Here is a 24,426-nt window from a genome sequence, read left to right as displayed (position 1 = left end):
CCCACCTCCACCACTCTCTCTTCCTCATCCCCCCCCACCTCCACCACTCCCTCTTCCTCATTCCCCACCTCCACCACTCCCTCTTCCTCATCCCCCACCTCCACCACTCTCTCTTCCTCATCCCCCCTCCACCTCCACCACTCTTTCTTCCTCATCCCCCACCTCCACCACTCCTCTTCCTCATCCCCCACCTCCACCACTCTCTCTTCCTCATCCCCCACCTCCACCACTCTCTCTTCCTCATCCCCCCACCTCCACCTCCACCACTCTCTCTTCCTCATCCCCCACCTCCACCACTCCCTCTTCCTCATCCCCCACCTCCACCACTCTCTCTTCCTCATCCCCCCACCTCAACCACTCCTCTTCCTCATCCCCCACCTCCACCACTCTCTCTTCGTCATCCCCCACCTCCACCACTCTCTTTTCCTCATCCCCCCCCCACCTCCACCACTCCCTCTTCCTCATCCCCCACCTCCACCACTCTCTCTTCCTTATCCCCCCACCTCCACCACTCTCTCTTCCTCATTCCCCACCTCCACCACTCCCTCTTCCTCATTCCTCCACCACCTCAACCACTCCTCTTCCTCATCCCCCACCTCCACCACTCTCTCTTCCTCATCCCCCACCTCCACCACTCTCTTTTCCTCATCCCCCACCTCCACCTCCACCACTCCCTCTTCCTCATCCCCCACCTCCACCACTCTCTCTTCCTTATCCCCCACCTCCACCACTCTCTCTTCCTCATCCCCCACCTCCACCACCACTCTTCTTCCTCATCCCCCACCTCCACCACTCCCTCTTCCTCATCCCCCACCTCCACCACTCCCTCATCCCCCACCTCCACCACTCTCTCTTCCTTATCCCCCACCTCCACCACTCTCTCTTCCTCATCCCCCCACATCCACCACTCTCTCTTCCTCACCCCCCACCTCCACCACTCTCTCTTCCTCATCCCCCACCTCCACCACTCCCTCTTCCTCATCCCCCACCTCCACCACTCCCTCTTCCTCATCCCCCACCTCCACCACTCTCTCTTCCTTCCCCCACCTCCACCACTCTCTCTTCCTCATTCCCCACCTCCACCACTCTCTCTTCCTCATCCCCCACCTCCACCACTCTCTCTTCCTCATCCCCCCACCTCCACCACTCTCTCTTCCTCATCTCCCACCTCCACCACTCCCTCTTCCTCATCCCCCCACCTCCACCACTCCCTCTTCCTCATCCCCCACCTCCACCACTCTCTCTTCCTCATCCCCCACCTCCACCACTCTCTCTTCCTTATCCCCCCACCTCCACCACTCTTCTTCCTCATCCCCCACCTCCACCACTCTCTCTTCCTTATCCCCCCACCTCCACCACTCTCTCTTCCTCATCCCCCACCTCCATCACTCTCTCTTCCTTATCCCCCACCTCCACCACTCTCTCTTCCTCATCCCCCACCTCCACCACTCTCTCTTCCTCATCCCCCACCTCCACCACTCTCTCTTCCTCATCCCCCACCTCCACCACTCTCTCATCTCTCCTCCAATCCAACCAACCTGAAACCCCGCCAGCAAGGAGTGAAAGAGCAAGCAAGACCCCCCATCCAACTCCTCTTCTCTCTACCTCCCTCCCTCTCCCCCCTCCCTCCCTATCCACCCAGGCATCTCCACTATTCCCTCCATTGCTGATGCGACCCAGTCTCCTCCTCCTCGTCCTCTGTCATTGTGCAGTCCTGCTGTTCCTCCTCTCCACTCCTCCAGACCCCAGAGCCTTCTCCGGAGGATAACACACAAAGTCACAGTGACCTTCATGATTCTATACCCCTCTAGAACACTACTGGAACATCTGCTAATGTTTATACAAGGTAAAGCTACCTATAAGCTACCTACTGCCCCTCTGCTTTTGTCATGCTATTTGAAAAGAAAACGTGCCTTGGAAACAGAGATAGAAAATGAAAGGTTATCATTATCATCAGAGATCTGATTGTGTCCCCTGTAAGAGTGTATACTCCCCTGATATAGGGACCTGGTTGTTAGTCCCATACACTATTTTAGTCCAGTATCTCTTTAGTCAATACAGTATCTCTTTAGTCTAGTATCTTTTTAGTCAATACAGTATATCTTTAGTCCAGTATCTCTTTAGTCCAGTATATCTTTAGTCCAGTATCTCTTTAGTCCAGTATCTCTTTAGACAATACAGTATCTCTTTAGTCCAGTTCAGTCTGCTATAAATCCATGTGCTGGTAGCTCCCTCCAGGGCGGGGCAGGCTTCTGGAGCTCTGAGGGGTGACTGCAACGACCCCTCCTCCTCTCCTGTCACACGGTGGCTGTGGGGTCTCCAAACTGTGTGCCCGTGACCTGGAGGACCCAGCGCCCCCTCCCCGTTCACAGTGGGGTGTCCCAGGAGAAGAGGGCAACAGGGGCTCTGTGGAGGTGTCCGTGAGGGAGAAGGAGGAGGGGTAGGGAGGCGAGAGGCGTGAGGGGGCCGGGTGGAGATCTTGGGGACTGTGTGGAATGGCGGTGAGGGCGGGATCCACATGGAACATCCCAGGATGCCGCTTGGCCAGGCCAAAGGACGGAGAGATGCAGGAAGAGAGCGTCGTGAGGGGGGTGTCTGCCCAGAGAGGTTCAGTCTGAGAGGGGTAGGACTGTGGGGGGGCGGTGTGGGGTGGGGGCGCAGTGCGGGACAGGTATGCATGGTGTCCAGCTACGCAGTGTGCAGGATAGAGGGTTGGGGTCCGGAGAAGAAGGACTCCATCAGTTGAGCCATACTCCTCATTACTCGGCCCAGCTCTGTCACCTCCTTCCCCAGAGAACTCACCTGGGAACAAACAAGAGCATACAGTACATCTCTCAATCATCCATATTCATTTGGGCTAAGTAAAATCAAATGATGCATTTTGGGTCAGACATTTTAGCTCTACCACTGAGCACATTCCTTCTAATGGATTTAACAAGGGTGGAAACTCCTTCCAGCCAATGCTTAAACCATGACAGGCAGTGTTAAAGTGCACACTTTGGGAGAAGGGTGGAAAATCTGCATGTAGCCTTAATATGCCACCCTCAGTGAAACTGCCATTCAACCATTCCGGGTCATCAATATTAATTTGGTCATTTCCAGCCAGCAATTTTGGGTTGCTATTCTGGCCTAGCATGATGATGCTGGTCTAATTGGTCATTAAAATGATGGCTTGGAGGTGATTAGTCCTATCCAGCCAGTAGTGGTCCTATAGAGAGAGGGCACAGCAAGGGCGCCATGCCAGCAGGCCAGCTGGCTCTGTCACTCAAAGCATACATAGGTATTCATCCTGCTAAACACCCCACTAACAAAACCAGACACAGATCAACACGCATGCAGTCACCACATGTTCAACAGGGGATCATGCTACGCACAGATATGCTACGCACAGATATGCTACGCACAGATAAAATAAGAGACAAGTGTTGGAACTTTGCCCATATGAAACTTGACACATCAGGACCAGATACTGAATGTAAATACATCTACACAGGCTAAGCCGATGCAAACATCTAGAACTGACTGATGACCGTGACGTACTGACCCTAGACGGCACGAACTAACTTAGCCATATGGTCAAGTCAACACTTAGCCATAAGGTCAAGTCAACACTTAGCCACATGGTCAAGTCAACACTTAGCCATATGGTCAAGTCAACACTTAGCCATATGGTCAAGTCAACACTTAGCCACATGGTCAAGTCAACACTTAGCCATATGGTCAAGTCAACACTTAGCCACATGGTCAAGTCAACACTTAGCCACATGGTCATGTCAGCCATATAGTCATGTCACTCTTAGCCATATGGTCATCAAGTCATATAGTCATGTCAGCCATATGGTCAAGTCAACACTTAGCCATATGGTCATGTCAACTCTTAGCCATAAGGTCATGTCAACTATTAGCCATATAGTCATGTCAACTCTTAGCCATATGGTCATGTCAACTCCATATGGTCAGTCAACATATAAATGGTCAAGTCAACGCTTAGCCATATGGTCATGTCAACACTTAGCCATATGGTCATGTCAACTCTTAGCCATAAGGTCATGTCAACTCTTAGCCATATGGTCATGTCAACACTTAGCCATATGGTCAAGTCAACACTTAGCCATATGGTCAAGTCAACTCTTAGCCATATGCTCAAGTCAACACTTAGCCACATGGTCAAGTCAACACTTAGCCATATGGTCAAGTCAACACTTAGCCATATGGTCAAGTCAACACTTAGCCATATAGTCATGTCAACACTTAGCCATATAGTCATGTCAACTCTTAGCCATATAGTCATGTCAACTCTTAGCCATATGGTCATGTCAACTCTTAGCCATATAGTCATGTCAACACTTAGCCATATGGTCAAGTCAACACTTAGCCATAAGGTCAAGTCAACACTTAGCCATAAGGTCATGTCAACTCTTAGCCATAAGGTCATGTCAACTCTTAGCCATATAGTCATGTCAACACTTAGCAATAAGGTCATGTCAACTCTTAGCCATATAATCATGTCAACACTTAGCCATATGGTCATGTCAACTCTTAGCCATATAGTCATGTCTACACTTAGCCATATAGTCATGTCAACACTTAGCCATATGGTCATGTCACTCTTAGCCATATGGTCAAGTCAACACTTAGCCATATGGTCAAGTCGACACTTAGCCATATGGTCAAGTCAACACTTAGCCATAAGGTCATGTCAACACTTAGCCATATGGTCAAGTCAACTCTTAGCCATATAGTCATGTCAACACTTAGCCATATAGTCATGTCAACTCTTAGCCATATAGTCATGTCAACTCTTAGCCATATAGCCATGTCAACTCTTAGCCATATGGTCATGTCAACTCTTAGCCATATAGTCATGTCAACACTTAGCAATATAGTCATGTCAACACTTAGCCATATGGTCATGTCAACTCTTAGCCATAAGGTCATGTCAACTCTTAGCCATAAGGTCATGTCAACACTTAGCCATATAGTCATGTCAACACTTAGCCATAAGGTCATGTCAACTCTTAGCCATATAGTCATGTCAACACTTAGCCATAAGGTCATGTCAACTCTTAGCCATATAGTCATGTCAACTCTTGTACATCACCAGTTACCTAATCCAAACCTCTGGTGTACTTTAAGAGACAAATCTAATCACCCGCTCCTTTCTCTCTCCCCTCTCTCTCTCTCTTTCTCTCTCTCTCTCTCTCTCTCCATCTCCCCTCTCTCTGTCTGTCTCTTTCCCCCCTCTGTCTCTCTTTCTCTCTCTCTCTCTCCCCCCGTCTCTCTCTCTCCCTCTCTCACCGTCTTTCTTGAGCCATCTCCCTCTCTCTGTGATATAAGTTTTCTGTGGAAACATTTTTTAAAGAGCTGAGTGAAGCAAGACAGTCCAATCCGCTACGTTGTCAAAACAATTTCAGCCCTGTCACCTCAGAGAGAGAGAGAGAGAGAGAGAGAGAGAAGAGAGAGAGAGAGAGAGAGAGATCTTTAAACACAAATCTGGGGTCAGACAACCTTACCTTCAAACCTTACAGTACCTTAACCATAAGGGGGCTGATAGAACATCTGACCTTGTGTTAGATACTCAGACTCTGCAATGTGCCATGGTAAATTTAGCAAGTTCTCTGTCTTTATTGTCAGTACTACTAACATCACCACAACTCTCAGTGGGTTACAATCAACACTCAAAAGGCTACTATTATGAGTTAACAGCTGCCGTAGATAGGTTCCCATTAGAACAACACAAAGAAATCCTCAGGAGTCCACTTCTGCTGCCAGGATATTTCTGTTTCATTTTACATTGCTGGAGGGATGAGTCAAACAGTGCGTGTGGTGTGTGTGGTGTGCGTGTGTGGTGTGTGTGGTGTGTGCGTGGTGTGTGTGGTGTGTGTGGTGTGCGTGGTGTGTGTGGTGTGTGTGTGTGGTGTGTGTGGTGTGCGTGGTGTGTGTGTGGTGTGTGTGGTGTGCGTGGTGTGTGTGGTGTGCGTGGTGTGCGTGTGTGGTGTGTGTGCCTGTACATTCAGGTCTATGTGCTGTATGTCAGTGATTATCAGTCATTGTTCCTATAGTTCTGCCTTTCATTGCGGGTTGTTTGGACGTTTCCGGGAAGCTGTCATTGTTCCAGATCTCCTGGGTAGGTGTTGATTATGGTCTAAGGAACCAGGGGACACATTTTGGCCTCGTTCATCAAAACTAATGCGTCATCCACATCCCTCTAGAGCTCAAGTCTTAAGGGTCGTTTGAAAGTCAGAGGTGAATTTTCACAGGTCAAAGGGCAGGTACTGTAGCTAATATTACCACCGTTGTATTTGGAGATAATTGAGGGCAGTTGTAACACAGCAGATTCAGTAAGGAGCTTGTAAGGGTTGAGATAGAGATCAACATGATATACAATATTGGATTTGAATATGAGTTCATTTCTCAACGTTCATCAGGTTGATGAATCAATGTACCCTTTCACTCCTCAGCTCTATTCTCAGTAAGGGTTATCTGGTGTTGTGACGGGCCATAATTGTATTTCAAATTGTATCATTTTGTATCATTGTTTAAACGCTGAATGTTTTATCAGTCAGATTTTACCATGTAAACCAGAGTCCAGTACCAACTGACAATTTCCATTTCACTCCCTGAAAATTGACAACAAGAAAAAATAACATTTACACATGTTCAAACATGGCACAGGAACTGAATGAAAAAAAGCATAAACTAAACAAGGAATAAGGTAATAGCTGGTGATATCACCGTTGGCTCCTCCTACAAGTCATCTTCAGTGTTGGGCTCTAAGTGATGTAACATGCTTGGATCAACATGCGTTGATTTAATGTGAGACAAGGGTTATGGGTTAATCCCGTGGCGAACATCGTGGACTGGCTCAGGTAAGGATTACAGTTACCACCGGGAACCACACTGAGAGACAACCTGTCAAACACTGTCCTCCCAGAGAGAGAGAGAGAGGGGGGGGAGGGAGAGAGAGATAGAGAGAGACCGATACAGAGAGAGTGAGAGAGAGAGATAGAGAGAGAGAGGAAGGAGGGGGAGAGAGAGAGAGAGAGAGAGAGAGAGAGAGAGAGGAAGGAGGGCGAGAGAGAGAGTGAGAGAGAGAGACCGATACAGAGAGAGAGAGAGAGAGAGAGAGAGAGATGGGAGGATGGTGGTGAGACAGAGAGAGGGAGAGCAAAAAAGGTTCTGCCCACTCCTCATCCTCTTTTATCCATTCATCCTTCTCTATTACCCCTTTTTCTCTCCCTCTCTCTCTGCCTCTCACCCTCCCTCCTCTCCTCTCCCTATCAGCACAGGCCAGGGTGATGGAGCGATGTACCACTGGGCGAGACCCACACTCCGCTTCACCTGCCAGAAGTCTAATGCCAATTTAGCCACCTGCCAATCAAAACCATGGGATAAGCTACCACAGAGACTCTGTGTACATTTTGTTCTATTTTGGAACATTACACAATTATGAAACCCTCTAAAGCTCATTCTATTTAGTGTTGCTAGAGCCTGCTAATTCTACAGCCTGTGGAATAGCACCTGTTCCTGGTTAGCTGACTTCAGTTCAGTCCTTTCTCAAGTGTTACAATGTAAGCGGTCCTCCATAGAGGGGAACCATAACATGTCGGTTCCTGATTCCACTAAAGGTTCAACACGTTCGCCTTGATACCATTTGGCGAATCCCAGTTCCGCTCCAATCTGTCCTCTAGAAGAGTTTGAAGAGCACTCTCTTCCTGTCCTCCGGTTCTACCTCTCAACCTCCTTCGTTTTCTCCTTCCCTCGTTCTCTCCCTCCATCCATCTACCACCTGAGAAGGCCATATGGCTGCTGTGTGCCTGAGTGCCAGAAGCTCACCTGACTAATGCTGCTGCTTTTAGCCAAAAACCTCACACACACACATAGACGCACGCACCCGCGCACACTCACGCACGCACCCGCGCACACTCACTCACGCACACACACGCACGCACACACACACACACACACGCACACACAACACACACACACACGCACCCGCGCACACTCACTCACACACACACACACACACACACACACACACACACACACACACACACACACACACACACACACCCACGCACGCACGCACGCACACCACACACACACACACCACACACACACACACACACACACACACACACACACACACACACTCACGCACACACACGCACCCGCGCACACTCACTCACGCACACACACGCACGCACACACACACACACACACAGCGTACTGTACCTCCTGGTCTAGGTGTCGTAGTTGTCCCCAGGTCTCCTCAGCTTTAGCTGCTGACTCTGCTGTGCTGATCTGGAGAATATCTGCAACACCGTTTAGAAAGAGTCATAAATATTCACACAAACAAACAGTGAATTGGTGAAGCTGTTACTGTTAATTACAACTCGTGACTGTGATTGGAGCTGTGATTGTGGTTGTGGAGACCTGTAGATGTGATTGTGGTTGTGGCTATGGAGACCTGTAGATGTGGTTGTGGCTATGGAGACCTGTAGATGTGATTGTGGTTGTGGAGACCTGTAGATATGATTGTGGTTATGGTTGTGGAGACCTGTAGATGTGATTGTGGTTACATCACAACCTGTAGATGTGATTGTGGTTGTGGTTATGTTTGTGGAGACCTGTAGATGTGATTGTGGTTGTGGTTATGTTTGTGGAGACCTGTAGATGTGATTGTGGTCGTGGTTATGGTTGTGGAGACCTGTAGATGTGATTGTGGTTGTGGTTATGGTTGTGGAGACCTGTAGATGTCATTGTGGTTGAGGTTATGGTTGTGGAGACCTGTAGATGTGATTGTGGTTGTGGTTATGGTTGTGGAGACCTGTAGATGTCATTGTGGTTATGGTTGTGGAGACCTGTAGATGTGGTTGTGGTTGTGGAGACCTGTAGATGTGATTGTGGTTATGGTTGTGGAGACCTGTAGATGTGATTGTGGTTATGGTTGTGGAGACCTGTAGATGTGATTGTGGTTGTGGTTGTGGAGACCTGTAGATGTGATTGTGGTTATGGTTGTGGAGACCTGTAGATGTGATTGTGGTTATGGTTGTGGAGACCTGTAGATGTGATTGTGGTTATGGTTGTGGAGACCTGTAGATGTGATTGTGGTTGTGGTTTGGGTTGTGGAGACCTGTAGATGTGATTGTGGTTATGGTTGTGGAGACCTGTAGATGTGGTTGTGTAGCCCTGTAGATGTGATTGTGGTTATGGTTGTGGAGACCTGTAGATGTGGTTGTGGAGACCTGTAGATGTGATTGTGGTTGTGGTTGTGGAGACCTGTAGATGTGATTGTGGTTGTGGTTATGGTTGTGAAGACCTGTAGATGTGATTGTGGTTGTGGTTATGGTTGTGGAGACCTGTAGATGTGATTGTGGTTGTGGAGACCTGTAGATGTGATTGTGGTTGTGGTTATGGTTGTGGAGACCTGTAGATGTGATTGTGGTTGTGGTTGTGGAGACCTGTAGATGTGATTGTGGTTGGGGTTATGGTTGTGGAGACCTGTAGATGTGATTGTGGTTGTGGTTATGGTTGTGGAGACCTGTAGATGTGATTGTGGTTGTGGTTATGGTTGTGGAGACCTGTAGATGTGGTTGTGGTTGTGGTTATGGTTGTGGAGACCTGTAGATGTGATTGTGGTTGTGGAGACCTGTAGATGTGATTGTGGTTGTGGTTATGGTTGTGGAGACCTGTAGATGTGATTGTGGTTATGGTTGTGGAGACCTGTAGATGTGATTGTGGTTGTGGTTATGGTTGTGGAGACCTGTAGATGTGGCTGGTGCGCTCCCTGAACCGCTGACTGGACAGGCTCGACTAGGAGAGTAGGAGAACAGTGGAGACGTCTCTGTACCTTCAATGTCTTCTGTACCGTCCACAACCCTGGAAAGAGACAGAGAGAGAGAGAGAGAAGCAGAGGGAGTGAGCGCCAGCGGGAAGAAGGGAGTGAGGGACAGAGAGAGAGGGAGAGCAAGAGAGGGGGAGGAAAGGGACAGATTAGACAGGCGGACTGATAGACAGATCAACTGATGTCAAAAAGTGATTGATGAGTCAATAAAATGCAGGAGAGTATTAGCTGTTACCTAGGGCTGAGGTTGGAGGGGTCTAGCGTGGTGAGAGCTGTCTGGTGGATCTTGATCTTCTTCCTCAGTTTCCTAGTGTTCTGGTGTGTTACTTCTCTGCCACTGTGCAACTCTCTCTCCATCTCGGCTCTACCTAGTGGAGACTTCCCAGATGACACCACTCTGGGGTACAGAACGATGTTCCGCTCCGATTCCGGAGACACAGACACCAGCTCATCTTCCTCATCCTCTTCCTTCTGCACCTGGTTCTCGATGATGGATGGATAGCACTGGATCACTCGTCCGTTGCCTCTCCCCTCTGACTAGAGAGAGAGAGAGAGAGAGAGAGAGAGAGAGAGAGAGAGAGAGAGAGGAGAAAGAAAGAGCATATAAGACAGAGAACACTCATTGGAGATTCAAACAACATTCACTCTGCATTCATGTTATTTTACAGACAGACAAGCAACATCACTTGTGCTTGGAATCACACAATCAAATACATTTTGGGGACACCTTGTTCTACTGATGAATCTGGATGCTATGGAATTGAGAGAACAGTATTGCTGTAACTAAAGGACTGTCTGGAACAGACAGCACCAATGAGACCAGAACTGCATCCCAAATTGCACCCTTTTCCCTACATAGTTCATTACTTTTTACCAGGGCCCATAGGGAATAGGGTGCCATTTGGGCAGGATTCCATTGTAATGTGTGTTAGCCAAACAGCCACCTCAGTGAAGAAGATTCTATTTTTATAATAGCTAAAGTTCTCTCAGTGTTCTGTGCTGCCACGGCTGACAGAACTCAAGGTTCTCTCAGGGTTCTGTGCTGCCACGGTTGACAGAACTCAAGGTTCTCTCAGGGTTCTGTGCTGCCACGGCTGACAGAACTCAAGGTTCTCTCAGGGTTCTGTGCTGCCACGGCTGACAGAACTCAAGGTTCTCTCAGTGTTCTGTGCTGCCACGGCTGACAGAACTCAAGGTTCTCTCAGGGTTCTGTGCTGCCACGGCTGACAGAACTCAAGGTTCTCTCAGTGTTCTGTGCTGCCACGGCTGACAGAACTCAAGGTTCTCTCAGTGTTCTGTGCTGCCACGGCTGACAGAACTCAAGGTTCTCTCAGGGTTCTGTGCTGCCACGGTTGACAGAACTCAAGGTTCTCTCAGGGTTCTGTGCTGCCACGGCTGACAGAACTCAAGGTTCTCTCAGGGTTCTGTGCTGCCACGGCTGACAGAACTCAAGGTTCTCTCAGGGTTCTGTGCTGCCACGGCTGACAGAACTCAAGGTTCTCTCAGGGTTCTGTGCTGCCACGGTTGACAGAACTCAAGCCTGTACTTAATGTTACATACTCTGGGACAAACCTTTTTATACTCTCCACAACCTTTTTATACACAGACACTCGGAGAGAGAAAGAGAGATCAGGACCACAAATTTAAAAAAATATATCTAGACACCGTTGCCCTAGAGCACACAAAAAACGATACATATCTCAGCCTAAACATCAGCGCCACAGGTAACTTCCACAAAGCTGTGAATGATCTGAGAGACAAGGCAAGAAGGGCCTTCTATGCCATCAAAAGGAACATAACATTTGACATACCAATTAGGATTTGGCTAAAAATACTTGAATCAGTTATAGAACCCATTGCCCTTTGTGGTTGTGAAGAAGAATTCACAAAATTGGACAAACATCAAATTGAGACTGCATGCAGAATTCTGCAAAAATATCCTCTGTGTACAACGTAAAACACAAAATAATGCATGCAGAGCAGAATTAGGCAGATACCGGCTAATTATCAAAATCCAGAAAAGAGACATTAAATTACAACCACCTAAAAGGAAGCGATTCCCAAACCTTCCATAACAAAGCCATCACCTACAGAGAGATGAACCTGGAGAAGATTCACCTAAGCAAGCTGCTCCTGGGGCTCTGTTCACAAACACAAACAGACCCCACAGACCCCCAGGACAGCAACACAATTAGATGGACCAAATCATGAGAAAATAAAAATATTACTTGACACATTGGAAAGAATTAACAAAAAAACTGAGCAACAGAGAGTACACAGTGGCAGAATACCTGACCACTGTGACTGACCCAAAATAAAGGAAATCTTTGACTATGTACAGACTCAGTGAGCATAGCCTTGCTATTGAGAAAGGCCGCCGTAGGCAGACCTGGCTCTCAAGAGAAGACCGGCTATGTGCACACTGCCCTCCAAAATGAGGTGGAAACTGAGCTGCACTTCCTAACCTCCTGCCCAATGTATGACCATATTAGAGAGACATATTTCCCTCAGATTACACAGATCCACAAAGAATTCGAAAAACAAATCCAATTTTGATAAACTCACATATCTACTGGGTGAAATACCACAGTATGCCACCACAGCAGCAAGTTTTGTGGCCTGATGCCACAAGAAAAGGGCAATCAGTGAAGAATAAACACCATTTCTCTTTTGTACTTTAACTATTTGCACATCATTACAACACTGTATATAGACATAATATGACATTTGAAATGTCTGTAGTGTTGTTCATATTTCACTTGCTTTGGCAATGTAAACATATGTTTCCCATGCCAATAAAGCCCCTTAAATTGAAACTGAATTGAGAGAGAGTGAGATGGAGAAAGAGAAAGAGGTCTCTATTCAGTGTTAAAATCCAGTATTGACTTGTAGGCTCTGGGAGCACCTGGCACACTAAGCCTTTGTGTGTGTCAAGGTGGAAGCAAGAGCTCAGTGAAGCACATTATTTAACTATGACCTGGGGAATAATGAAGGCAGCACAGGTACAGGTCGCACTTTGACCTTGGCTGTAATGAACAGCGTGACCCCTGACCTCAATGATTTTGATGACCTTTCAACCCCTAATGAGCCAGATCTTTTGAAAAAGTCTGAAACCCTCTTTGAAGAGTATCTTAAATAACTCTCAAGGCGCCCCCGACGGGGCCCCCGACGGCCCTCACTCCCCAAAACAATAAGAAAGCACTGACCTTTCTGATAAATACTTTGTTGAGGGAAAATTTGCACGATACGATTGTTGTCTCACCTAACTATTTTAAGATTAATGCACTAATAAATCGCTCTGGATAGGAGCGTCTGCTAAATGACTATTTAGATTGCTTATTACCTGCGATATGAGATGCTGAATTTTAGAAGCAGAAAATAGCATGATATGTCTATTGATAGGTGACCAATGTTCTCGTTCTTATTTAGTAAAAATCTGCCTTGTGGTTTCTGAAACCATCCACTGAATGCTCATGGCTCCGTGCACGCACGCACGCACACACACACCATACACACCATACACACACACCCCCCTATCCTTCTCTGATTAATCACCTGGTCTAATACTGTTCTCAGATTTCTACCCAAAATTCCCTTACTTCCTCTTGTAAATATTAAATGACGCCCCACTCTGCTCTGTAATTTAATGAGTCGCCAAAGTTTCCCCCAGCAGTCTGTCAATCAAATCAGCTCTTCCACTCAAAATGAATATCTCTCCCCATCCCCAACCCCCATCCCTCCATCCCATCCCTCCATTCCCAACCCTCATCCCAACCCTACATTCCCAACCCCCATCCCCTCATCCCTCCATCCCCATCCCCTCATCCCTCCATTCCCAACCCCCATCCCCTCATCCCTTCCCTCCATTCCCAACCCCCATCCCCTCATCCTCATAAATGATTTTGGAAGAAGTTTATTCATGGTTATTTGTGGGTCAGTTTCTGAAGGGGCTCAGCACCATTATTAAAACATCAAAAAGCTCTTAAAGGAGATATGTTGACTATAAATTCTCAAATAAAACCCCTTGGCTTTGTTTTGCATAGAAAATAGCCAGCATTGATAGAACTGTTATCAGATATCTTTGTTAGTGTCTTTTTAACAGTACCTGTGTGTCCAAAGGTTTGGTGGACAATCTGGACATAACCTGTCAGAAAGATGGAAGAAAAGTCAGTGAATTTAACATGTCTATATTGCCCAACCCAGATGTTATCCTCCCTCTCAGAAACTCTTTATGACATAATGTTGTTACAGGAAATCTCTCATGAGCTGCCCCTCTCAATAGCATAGCTTTCCACTTTGCGCTGTGGCAGTGTGTGTGTGTGTGCGTGCCTGCGTGTGTGTAAAGTGGGCCAGTGTTATTTGGGCAGCAGGACCAGACACAGCTGACTGTAATTACAGCAGCATTCCTCATTTAGGAACCCAGGCTATTGCTGCACTCCATCATCTCCCTCCCTCCCTCCCTCCCTCCCACTCTATGTATGTGCATGTGACTCACATGGCACTCGTGTCCCTCCCTCAGGTTGTATGTGAGATCCAGCTGGATGTCCTGGACAAAGCGGCTGGTGTACTCTGGGTAGAGGTCCAGTACCTCGTATAGACCACTCAGGTTGATACACTGCAGGTCACAGTAGGTTAGGGCCTTCACATCTGCGTTGGTCTTTATCACCCGGTCATCTATAGACATGTTGGCCCCGATCAGGTCACCCTTACCTGGGGAGGGAGGGATGGACGTTTCAAACAGAGAGCTGTAAACATAGAATTAGAATTACTAGAATAGACAAAGCCACAATTTCTAGGGCTGTATTTTTGTGTCATGGACTGTTATTAATAACATAATCTGATCAGTCATAGATCATAGTTAGAACATAGCATAGAATATATTGTATGTCATAAAGTGACACTATGTTTCAGTTTTTTTTATTTAGGGTGCCCTCATTTTCCTGTGTTGGATGTCGGCCCCGTGTATTGGCTAGGTGTGCATGATGTCATGAGGAAGCTGGAATAGCTCTTGAGCTGTGCTAAAGTATTTATCATTGTCATACTGAACTGTGAACACTGCTTATCTGCATTGGGTGCTGGGGGGTGCTGATAGTAAGCAGTGCTGTGGTGACTGCTCTCATCCCCTCGCTCTGCTCTTTTCTCTATTCACCCCTACCTCCCTCACTCCCTTTCTCCATTTGTCTCCTTTCCTCTCCTCTATCTGTTCCTCCCCTCTCTCTACCTCTCAACCCCCCCCCCTCTTCTTTTGTGTGGCACACTCTTGCTCGGAGCTTGGCTGAGCGGTTTTGGCTGTGAGAAGGTTTGTAAGGAGTTGGCGTAATGCTTTAGAGAGCTTTACTCTTCCCAGATTGTCAATGTCAGCCTGACCTTCTGCACAGTCAGCAGGAGAGCTCTGAAAGAGAGTGTTGTCCCTATTAATATACTGTATACACACATTACATAGTCACTCTGGCCCAGAACAGGGCAGTACGGCTGGCCCGTAACCTTAATAATATGCATGTCAATCTCTTCTGGCTCAAAGTAGAGGAGAGGTTGACTTCAGACACATGATAACATACGCACTATACACATATGTATACATGGATTTTGTGTTGTAGATAAATGGTAGTGGGGTACCCCCCCCACACACACACTAATAAGCAAACAAACAAGCATACAAAGGCTCAGTCACAGATACTGTACACAGGGACTCACACTCACACAGAGAGAGGGAGTGGCAGGTGACAGAGGCCTGTAGATTCAGCCCTACAATGGAAACTGTGATCCACAGGTGGCCTGTTGGGATGGAATCAGCCAAGTAGCATTACAAAGTGTTCCAACAATGGACTCCATCTGCCTGCCTGTCTGTCTGTCTGTCTGTCTGCCTCCCTATCTGTCTGTCTGCCTGTCTGTCTATCTGTCTGTCTGCCTGTCAACCTGTCTGCCTTTCTGTCCTCGGCCTACCTGCTCACCTATCCAACCCTCCCTCCCTCCCTTTCCTCCCGCTTCCCATTCCTCCCTCTCCCCCTTACCCCTTCCATTCCTCCCTCCCTTTTCTCCCTCCCTCCCTCCCTCCCTCCCTCCTCCCTCCCTCCCTTTCCTCCCCCTTCCCATTCCTCCCTCTCCCCTTCCCCTTCCATTCCTCCCTCCCTTTCCTCCCCGTTCCATTCCTCCCTCCCTTTTCTCCCTCCCTCCATCCCTTTCCTACCTCCCTCGCTCCCTACCTCCCTCCCTTCCTCCCTTTCTCTATAGCCAGCACCATGTCTCACCCAGTATAGCCAGCACCGTGTCTCACCCAGTATAGCCAGCACCATGTCTCACCCAGTATAGCCAGCACCATGTCTCACCCAGTATAGCCAGCACCATGCCGTCCTTCAGCACCTCCATGGACCCAGAGCAGACGAAGAAGATGGCCTGCAGGGCATCCCCCTGGCGCAGCAGGTACTCCCCAGGGGCGCAGAACGTGGTCTTGATGTGCAGGGACAGGGAGCGCAGGCACCCTCTGCTGGCCGAGGCAAACAGTGACAGCTCCAGGATCTCCTTGTTCAAGTGCATGGTGATGTCGGAGCGCAGCTCGTCTGGGAAGTCCTTCAGCAGCTATACGGGGGGATGGTGGAAGAGAGAGAGAGAGAGAGAGAGAGAGAGAGAGCGGGAGAGAGAGAAACAGAGAGATTGTTAGCCATGGCACGATTGCAGTTGACCGTAAACTGCTATCTTGGTCAGGACCCTCTCGAGAAAGAGATTATTCATCTCAAGGGACTTCCTGATTAAAAAAGGTTAGAAAAAGGTCAGCTAAATAAATACAATTTTAAAAGTGATGATGTCACCAAAAATCTGCATGTCTAAGGCAACTTTGAATAAAGGCACTTTGGTGAAAATATTGCAAGTGTTTGCAATAAGTTGTGCTGACTTTAGCTGGTGCTGCATGGAGTGAGTTGAACTTTTGACCCAGCACGACTGGGGGTATCTTAAACAAACATTATTGAAAGAAGGCATAATGATACAACAGCACCACACACCAGCGCCTGTGTTCATAAAGCATCTCAAAGTATGACAAAGCATATACTCATCTAGGATCAGTTTTTCCTTACATATTAAATTGAATGGACAGGGTGAACCTGATTCTAGATCAGCCCTCCTACTTTGACCCTATATTGAGACCTCTGCCAACACACTATTGTTCCCACCAGTGGTGCCGTATGGGCCCTAAAAAATTATTAGAACATTAGGCACATTTTTTTCAAGTTTAAATTATTAACCTATCATCATTCAAATAATATTTTATTTACAATGTACTAATAATACTGACAGTTTAATTTTCTTTTCTTGATTTTGGCAAAAAGTAAATATCCAGAGTGCCTCTGTATTGCCCCCCGCCATTTACATTAAATGGTTCGGTCCTGCCCCCAAACTGTCGTGTCTCAGCTTCCTAAAGAGAAATTTGGCTTCCAAAAATGAAAAGAAAGAAAAGAAAGAGAAGAGAATGGGCAACAGTATGTCACCCAATTCTTCACAAAGGAAGTTGGATGAGGTCAGTGAGTGGTGTAAATTAACCTGGTAGCTTAGACCATAGTGAAATAGGATACTTTTGCTCCCCTAACATTAGTTACTTAATATCTTCACAGAAAATTCTGACTGTTTACATTTCGCTCTCTATTAGCCAACATTTAATCAATGCAGGCAAACTTTTAGCCATCTATTCACACTAAATCAGTTGTCCCTGCTGCTGCCTGGTGCCAGGCCCAACAGATGCAGCTTCAGGCTCAGTAGCCCTGTCTCCCCATCCCCATACCCCTGAACCAGCCCTGTCTCCCCATCCCCACCCCTCTGAACCAGCCCTGTCTCCCCATCCCCATACCCTGAACCAGCCCTGTCTCCCCATCCCCACCCCTCTGAAACCAGCCCTGTCTCCCCATCCCCACCACTCTGAACCAGCCCTGTCTCCCCATCCCCACCCTCTGAACCAGCCCTGTCTCCCCATCCCCACCCCTGAACCAGCCCTGTCTCCCCATCCCCACCCCTCTGAAACAGTCCTGTCTCCCCATCCCCACCACTCTGAACCAGCACTGTCTCCCCATCTCCATACCCCTGAACCAGCCCTGTCTCCCCATCTCCATACCCCTGAACCAGCCCTGTCTCCCCATCCCCATACCCCTGAACCAGCCCTGTCTCCCCATCCCCACCCCTCTGAACCAGCCCTGTCTCCCCATCTCCATACCCCTGAACCAGCCCTGTCTCCCCATCCCCCTCTGAACCAGCCCTGTCTCCCCATCCCCACCCCTCTGAACCAGCCCTGTCTCCCCATCTCCATACCCCTGAACCAGCCCTGTCTCCCCATCCCCACCACTCTGAACCAGCCCTGTCTCCCCATCCCCACCTCTGAACCAGCCCTGTCTCCCCATCCCCACCCTCTGAACCAGCCCTGTCTCCCCATCTCCATACCCCTGAACCAGCCCTGTCTCCCCATCCCCTCTGAACCAGCCCTGTCTCCCCATCCCCACCCCTCTGAAACAGCCCTGTCTCCCCATCCCCACCACTCTGAACCAGCCCTGTCTCCCCATCTCCATACCCCTGAACCAGCCCTGTCTCCCCATCTCCATACCCCTGAACCAGCCCTGTCTCCCCATCTCCATACCCCTGAACCAGCCCTGTCTCCCCATCTCCATACCCCTGAACCAGCCCTGTCTCCCCATCCCCACCCTCTGAACCAGCCCTGTCTCCCCATCTCCATACCCCTGAACCAGCCCTGTCTCCCCATCCCCACCCCTCTGAAACAGCCCTGTCTCCCCATCCCCACCACTCTGAACCAGCCCTGTCTCCCCATCCCCACCCTCTGAACCAGCCCTGTCTCCCCATCCCCACCCCTCTGAACCAGCCCTGTCTCCCCATCCCCACCCCTCTGAACCAGCCCTGTCTCCCCATCCCCACAACCACTCTGAACCAGCCCTGTCTCCCCATCCCATACCCTGAACCAGCCCTGTCTCCCCATCTCCATACCCCTGAACCAGCCCTGTCTCCCCATCCCCATCCCCTCTGAACCAGCCCTGTCTCCCCATCCCCACCCTGAACCAGCCCTGTCTCCCCATCCCCACCCCTCTGAACCAGCCCTGTCTCCCCATCCCATACCCTGAACCAGCCCTGTCTCCCCATCCCCACCCTCTGAAACAGCCCTGTCTCCCCATCCCCACCCCTCTGAACCAGCCCTGTCTCCCCATCCCCTGAACCAGCCCTGTCTCCCCATCCCCACCCCTCTGAACCAGCCCTGTCTCCCCATCCCCACCCCTCTGAACCAGCCCTGTCTCCCCATCCCCACCACTCTGAACCAGCCCTGTCTCCCCATCTCCATACCCCTGAACCAGCCCTGTCTCCCCATCCCCACCCCTCTGAACCAGCCCTGTCTCCCCATCCCACCCCTCTGAACCAGCCCTGTCTCCCCATCTCCATACCCCTGAACCAGCCCTGTCTCCCCATCCCCACCCCTCTGAAACAGCCCTGTCTCCCCATCCCCACCACTCTGAACCAGCCCTGTCTCCCCATCCCCCTGAACCAGCCCTGTCTCCCCATCCCCACCCCTCTGAACCAGCCCTGTCTCCCCATCCCCACCCCTCTGAAACAGCCCTGTCTCCCCATCCCCACCACTCTGAACCAGCCCTGTCTCCCCATCTCCATACCCCTGAACCAGCCCTGTCTCCCCATCCCCACCCACCCTGAACCAGCCCTGTCTCCCCCATCCCCACCCCTGAACCAGCCCTGTCTCCCCATCCCCACCCTCTGAACCAGCCCTGTCTCCCCATCTCCACCCCTGAACCAGCCCTGTCTCCCCATCCCCTCTGAACCAGCCCTGTCTCCCCATCCCCACCCCTCTGAACCAGCCCTGTCTCCCCATCCCATACCCTGAACCAGCCCTGTCTCCCCATCCCCACCCTCTGAACCAGCCCTGTCTCCCCATCCCCACCCCTCTGAACCAGCCCTGTCTCCCCATCCCCACCCCTCTGAACCAGCCCTGTCTCCCCATCTCCATACCCCTGAACCAGCCCTGTCTCCCCATCCCCTCTGAACCAGCCCTGTCTCCCCATCCCCACCCTGAACCAGCCCTGTCTCCCCATCCCCACCACTCTGAACCAGCCCTGTCTCCCCATCCCCATACCCTGAACCAGCCCTGTCTCCCCATCTCCATACCCCTGAACCAGCCCTGTCTCCCCATCTCCATACCCCTCTGAACCAGCCCTGTCTCCCCATCTCCACCCCCTGAACCAGCCCTGTCTCCCCATCCCCACCCCTCTGAACCAGCCCTCTCCCCATCCCACTCTGAACCAGCCCTGTCTCCCATCCCTGAACCAGCCCTGTCTCCCCATCCCCACCCCCTGAACCAGCCCTGTCTCCCCATCTCCATACCCCTGAACCAGCCCTGTCTCCCCATCCCCACCCCTCTGAAACAGCCCTGTCTCCCCATCCCCCCACTCTGAACCAGCCCTGTCTCCCCATCCCCACCCTGAACCAGCCCTGTCTCCCCATCCCACACCCTGAACCAGCCCTGTCTCCCCATCCCCACCCTCTGAACCAGCCCTGTCTCCCCATCCCCACCCCTCTGAACCAGCCCTGTCTCCCCATCCCACCCTCTGAACCAGCCCTGTCTCCCCATCTCCATACCCCTCTGAACCAGCCCTGTCTCCCCATCCCATACCCCTGAACCAGCCCTGTCTCCCCATCCCCCCTCCTCCCCATCCCCACCCTCTGAACCAGCCCTGTCTCCCCATCCCCACCCCTGAACCAGCCCTGTCTCCCCATCCCCACCCTCTGAACCAGCCCTGTCTCCCCATCCCCACCCCATCTGAACCAGCCCTGTCTCCCCATCCCCACCCCTCTGAACCAGCCCTGTCTCCCCATCCCCCCTCTGAACCAGCCCTGTCTCCCCATCCCCACCCCTCTGAACCAGCCCTGTCTCCCCATCCCCACCCCTCTGAACCAGCCCTGTCTCCCCATCCCCCATCCCCTGAACCAGCCCTGTCTCCCCATCCCCACCCCTCTGAACCAGCCCTGTCTCCCCATCCCCACCCCTCTGAAACAGTCCTGTCTCCCCATCCCCACCCCTCTGAACCCCTGTCTCCCCATCTCCATACCCCTGAACCAGCCCTGTCTCCCCATCTCCATACCCTCTGAACCAGCCCTGTCTCCCCATCCCATACCCTGAACCAGCCCTGTCTCCCCATCCCCACCCCTCTGAACCAGCCCTGTCTCCCCATCTCCATACCCTGAACCAGCCCTGTCTCCCCATCCCTGAACACCCTGTCTCCCCATCTGAACCCTCTGAACCAGCCCTGTCTCCCCATCTCCATACCCTGAACCAGCCCTGTCTCCCCATCCCCACCCCTGAACCAGCCCTGTCTCCCCATCCCCACCCCTCTGAACCAGCCCTGTCTCCCCATCCCCACCCCTCTGAACCAGCCCTGTCTCCCATCTCCATACCCTGAACCAGCCCTGTCTCCCCATCCCCTCTGAACCAGCCCTGTCTCCCCATCCCCACCCCTCTGAACCAGCCCTGTCTCCCCATCCCCACCACTCTGAACCAGCCCTGTCTCCCCATCTCCACCCCTGAACCAGCCCTGTCTCCCCATCCCCATACCCCTGAACCAGCCCTGTCTCCCCATCTCCATACCCTGAACCAGCCCTGTCTCCCCATCTCCATACCCCATCCCCATCCCCACCCCTCTGAACCAGCCCTGTCTCCCCATCCCCACCACTCTGAACCAGCCCTGTCTCCCCATCCCCAACCAGCCCTGTCTCCCCATCCAGCAGCCCTGTCTCCCCATCCCCATACCCTGAACCAGCCCTGTCTCCCCATCCCCACCAACCAGCCCTGTCTCCCCATCTCCATACCCTGAACCAGCCCTGTCTCCCCATCCCCTCTGAACCAGCCCTGTCTCCCCACCCCCTGAACCAGCCCTGTCTCCCCATCTCCATACCCTGAACCAGCCCTGTCTCCCCATCCCCACCCCTCTGAACCAGCCCTGTCTCCCCATCCCCACCCCTCTGAACCAGCCCTGTCTCCCCATCCCCACCCCTCTGAACCAGCCCTGTCTCCCCATCTCCATACCCTGAACCAGCCTCCCCATCCTCCCTCCCAGCCCTCTCCCCATCCCCACCCCTCTGAAACAGCCCTGTCTCCCCATCCCCACCCTCTGAACCAGCCCTGTCTCCCCATCCCACCCCTGAACCAGCCCTGTCTCCCCATCTCCATACCCCTGAACCAGCCCTGTCTCCCCATCCCATCCCAGCCCTGTCTCCCCATCTCCATACCCTGAACCAGCCCTGTCTCCCCATCCCCACCCCTCTGAACCAGCCCTGTCTCCCCATCCCCACCACTCTGAACCAGCCCTGTCTCCCCATCCCCACCCCTCTGAACCAGCCCTGTCTCCCCATCCCCACCCCTCTGAACCAGCCCTGTCTCCCCATCTCCATACCCTGAACCAGCCCTGTCTCTCCCCCTCTGAACCAGCCCTGTCTCCCATCCCCACCCCTCTGAACCAGCCCTGTCTCCCCATCCCCACCCTCTGAACCAGCCCTGTCTCCCCATCTCCATACCCCCTGAACCAGCCCTGTCTCCCCATCCCCACCCCTGAACCAGCCCTGTCTCCCCATCCCCACCCCTCTGAACCAGCCCTGTCTCCCCATCCCCACCCCTCTGAACCAGCCCTGTCTCCCCATCTCCATACCCCTGAACCAGCCCCCCCATCCCACCCCTCTGAAACCCCTGTCTCCCCATCCCCACCACCTGAACCAGCCCTGTCTCCCCATCCCATCCCCTGAACCAGCCCTGTCTCCCCATCCCCACCCCTCTGAACCAGCCCTGTCTCCCCATCCCCACCCCTCTGAAACAGTCCTGTCTCCCCATCCCCACCACTCTGAACCAGCCCTGTCTCCCCATCTCCATACCCTGAACCAGCCCTGTCTCCCCATCCCCACCCCTCTGAACCAGCCCTGTCTCCCCATCCCCACCCCTGAACCAGCCCTGTCTCCCCATCCCCATACCCTGAACCAGCCCTGTCTCCCCATCCCCACCCCTCTGAACCAGCCCTGTCTCCCCATCCCCACCCCCTGAAACAGCCCTGTCTCCCCATCCCCACCACTCTGAACCAGCCCTGTCTCCCCATCCCATACCCTCTGAACCAGCCCTGTCTCCCCATCCCCATACCCCTGAACCAGCCCTGTCTCCCCATCCCACCCCCTGAACCAGCCCTGTCTCCCCATCCCCACCACTCTGAACCAGCCCTGTCTCCCCATCCCCACCCCTCTGAACCAGCCCTGTCTCCCCATCCCCACCCCTGAACCAGCCCTGTCTCCCCATCTCCATACCCTGAACCAGCCCTGTCTCCCCAGCCCTGTCTCCCCATCCCCCTGAAACAGCCCTGTCTCCCCATCCCCACCACTCTGAACCAGCCCTGTCTCCCCATCTCCATACCCTGAACCAGCCCTGTCTCCCCATCTCCATACCCCTGAACCAGCCCTGTCTCCCCATCTCCATGCCCTGAACCAGCCCTGTCTCCCCATCCCATCCCCTCTGAACCAGCCCTGTCTCCCCATCCCCACCCCTCTGAACCAGCCCTGTCTCCCCATCCCCACACCACTGAACCAGCCCTGTCTCCCCCCACCATCTGATCCCCACCCCTCTGAACCAGCCCTGTCTCCCCATCCCCACCCCTGAACCAGCCCTGTCTCCCCATCCCCACCCCTCTGAACCAGCCCTGTCTCCCCATCCCCACCCTCTGAACCAGCCCTGTCTCCCCATCCCCACCCCTCTGAACCAGCCCTGTCTCCCCATCTCCATACCCTGAACCAGCCCTGTCTCCCCATCTCCATACCCTGAACCAGCCCTGTCTCCCCATCCCATACCCTGAACCAGCCCTGTCTCCCCATCCCCACCCCTCTGAACCAGCCCTGTCTCCCCATCCCCACCCCTCTGAACCAGCCCTGTCTCCCCATCTCCATACCCCTGAACCAGCCCTGTCTCCCCATCCCCACCCCTCTGAACCAGCCCTGTCTCCCCATCCCCACCACTCTGAACCAGCCCTGTCTCCCCATCCCACCCCTCTGAACCAGCCCTGTCTCCCCATCCCCACCCCCTCTCTGAACCAGCCCTGTCTCCCATCCCCACCCCTCTGAACCAGCCCTGTCTCCCCATCCCATGCCCCTGAACCAGCCCTGTCTCCCCATCCCACCCCTCTGAACCAGCCCTGTCTCCCCATCCCCACCCCTCTGAACCAGCCCTGTCTCCCCATCCCATCTCCATACCCTGAACCAGCCCTGTCTCCCCATCCCCACCCCTCTGAACCAGCCCTGTCTCCCCATCCCCACCCCTCTGAAACAGTCCTGTCTCCCCATCCCCACCACTCTGAACCAGCACTGTCTCCCCATCTCCATACCCTGAACCAGCCCTGTCTCCCCATCTCCATACCCCTGAACCAGCCCTGTCTCCCCATCCCATACCCCTGAACCAGCCCTGTCTCCCCAACCAACCAGCCCTGTCTCCCCATCCCCACCCTCTGAACCAGCCCTGTCTCCCCATCCCACCCCTCTGAACCAGCCCTGTCTCCCCATCCCCA

General features: G+C 52.1%; 1 pseudogene; it reads right to left on the bottom strand.

Annotated features, from left to right (window-relative positions):
• Positions 1-2,206: 2,206 nt before the first annotated feature.
• LOC115128817 (potassium voltage-gated channel subfamily H member 8-like) overlaps positions 2,207-24,426 on the bottom strand; it is a 149,057-nt pseudogene continuing 126,837 nt past the window's right edge.

This window comes from Oncorhynchus nerka, linkage group LG4, assembly GCF_034236695.1.
Source record: "Oncorhynchus nerka isolate Pitt River linkage group LG4, Oner_Uvic_2.0, whole genome shotgun sequence".
Lineage (NCBI taxonomy): Eukaryota > Metazoa > Chordata > Actinopteri > Salmoniformes > Salmonidae > Oncorhynchus > Oncorhynchus nerka.
The sequence above is the reverse complement of the archived record's forward strand: the minus strand, read 5'-3'. Positions and strand labels throughout refer to the sequence as shown.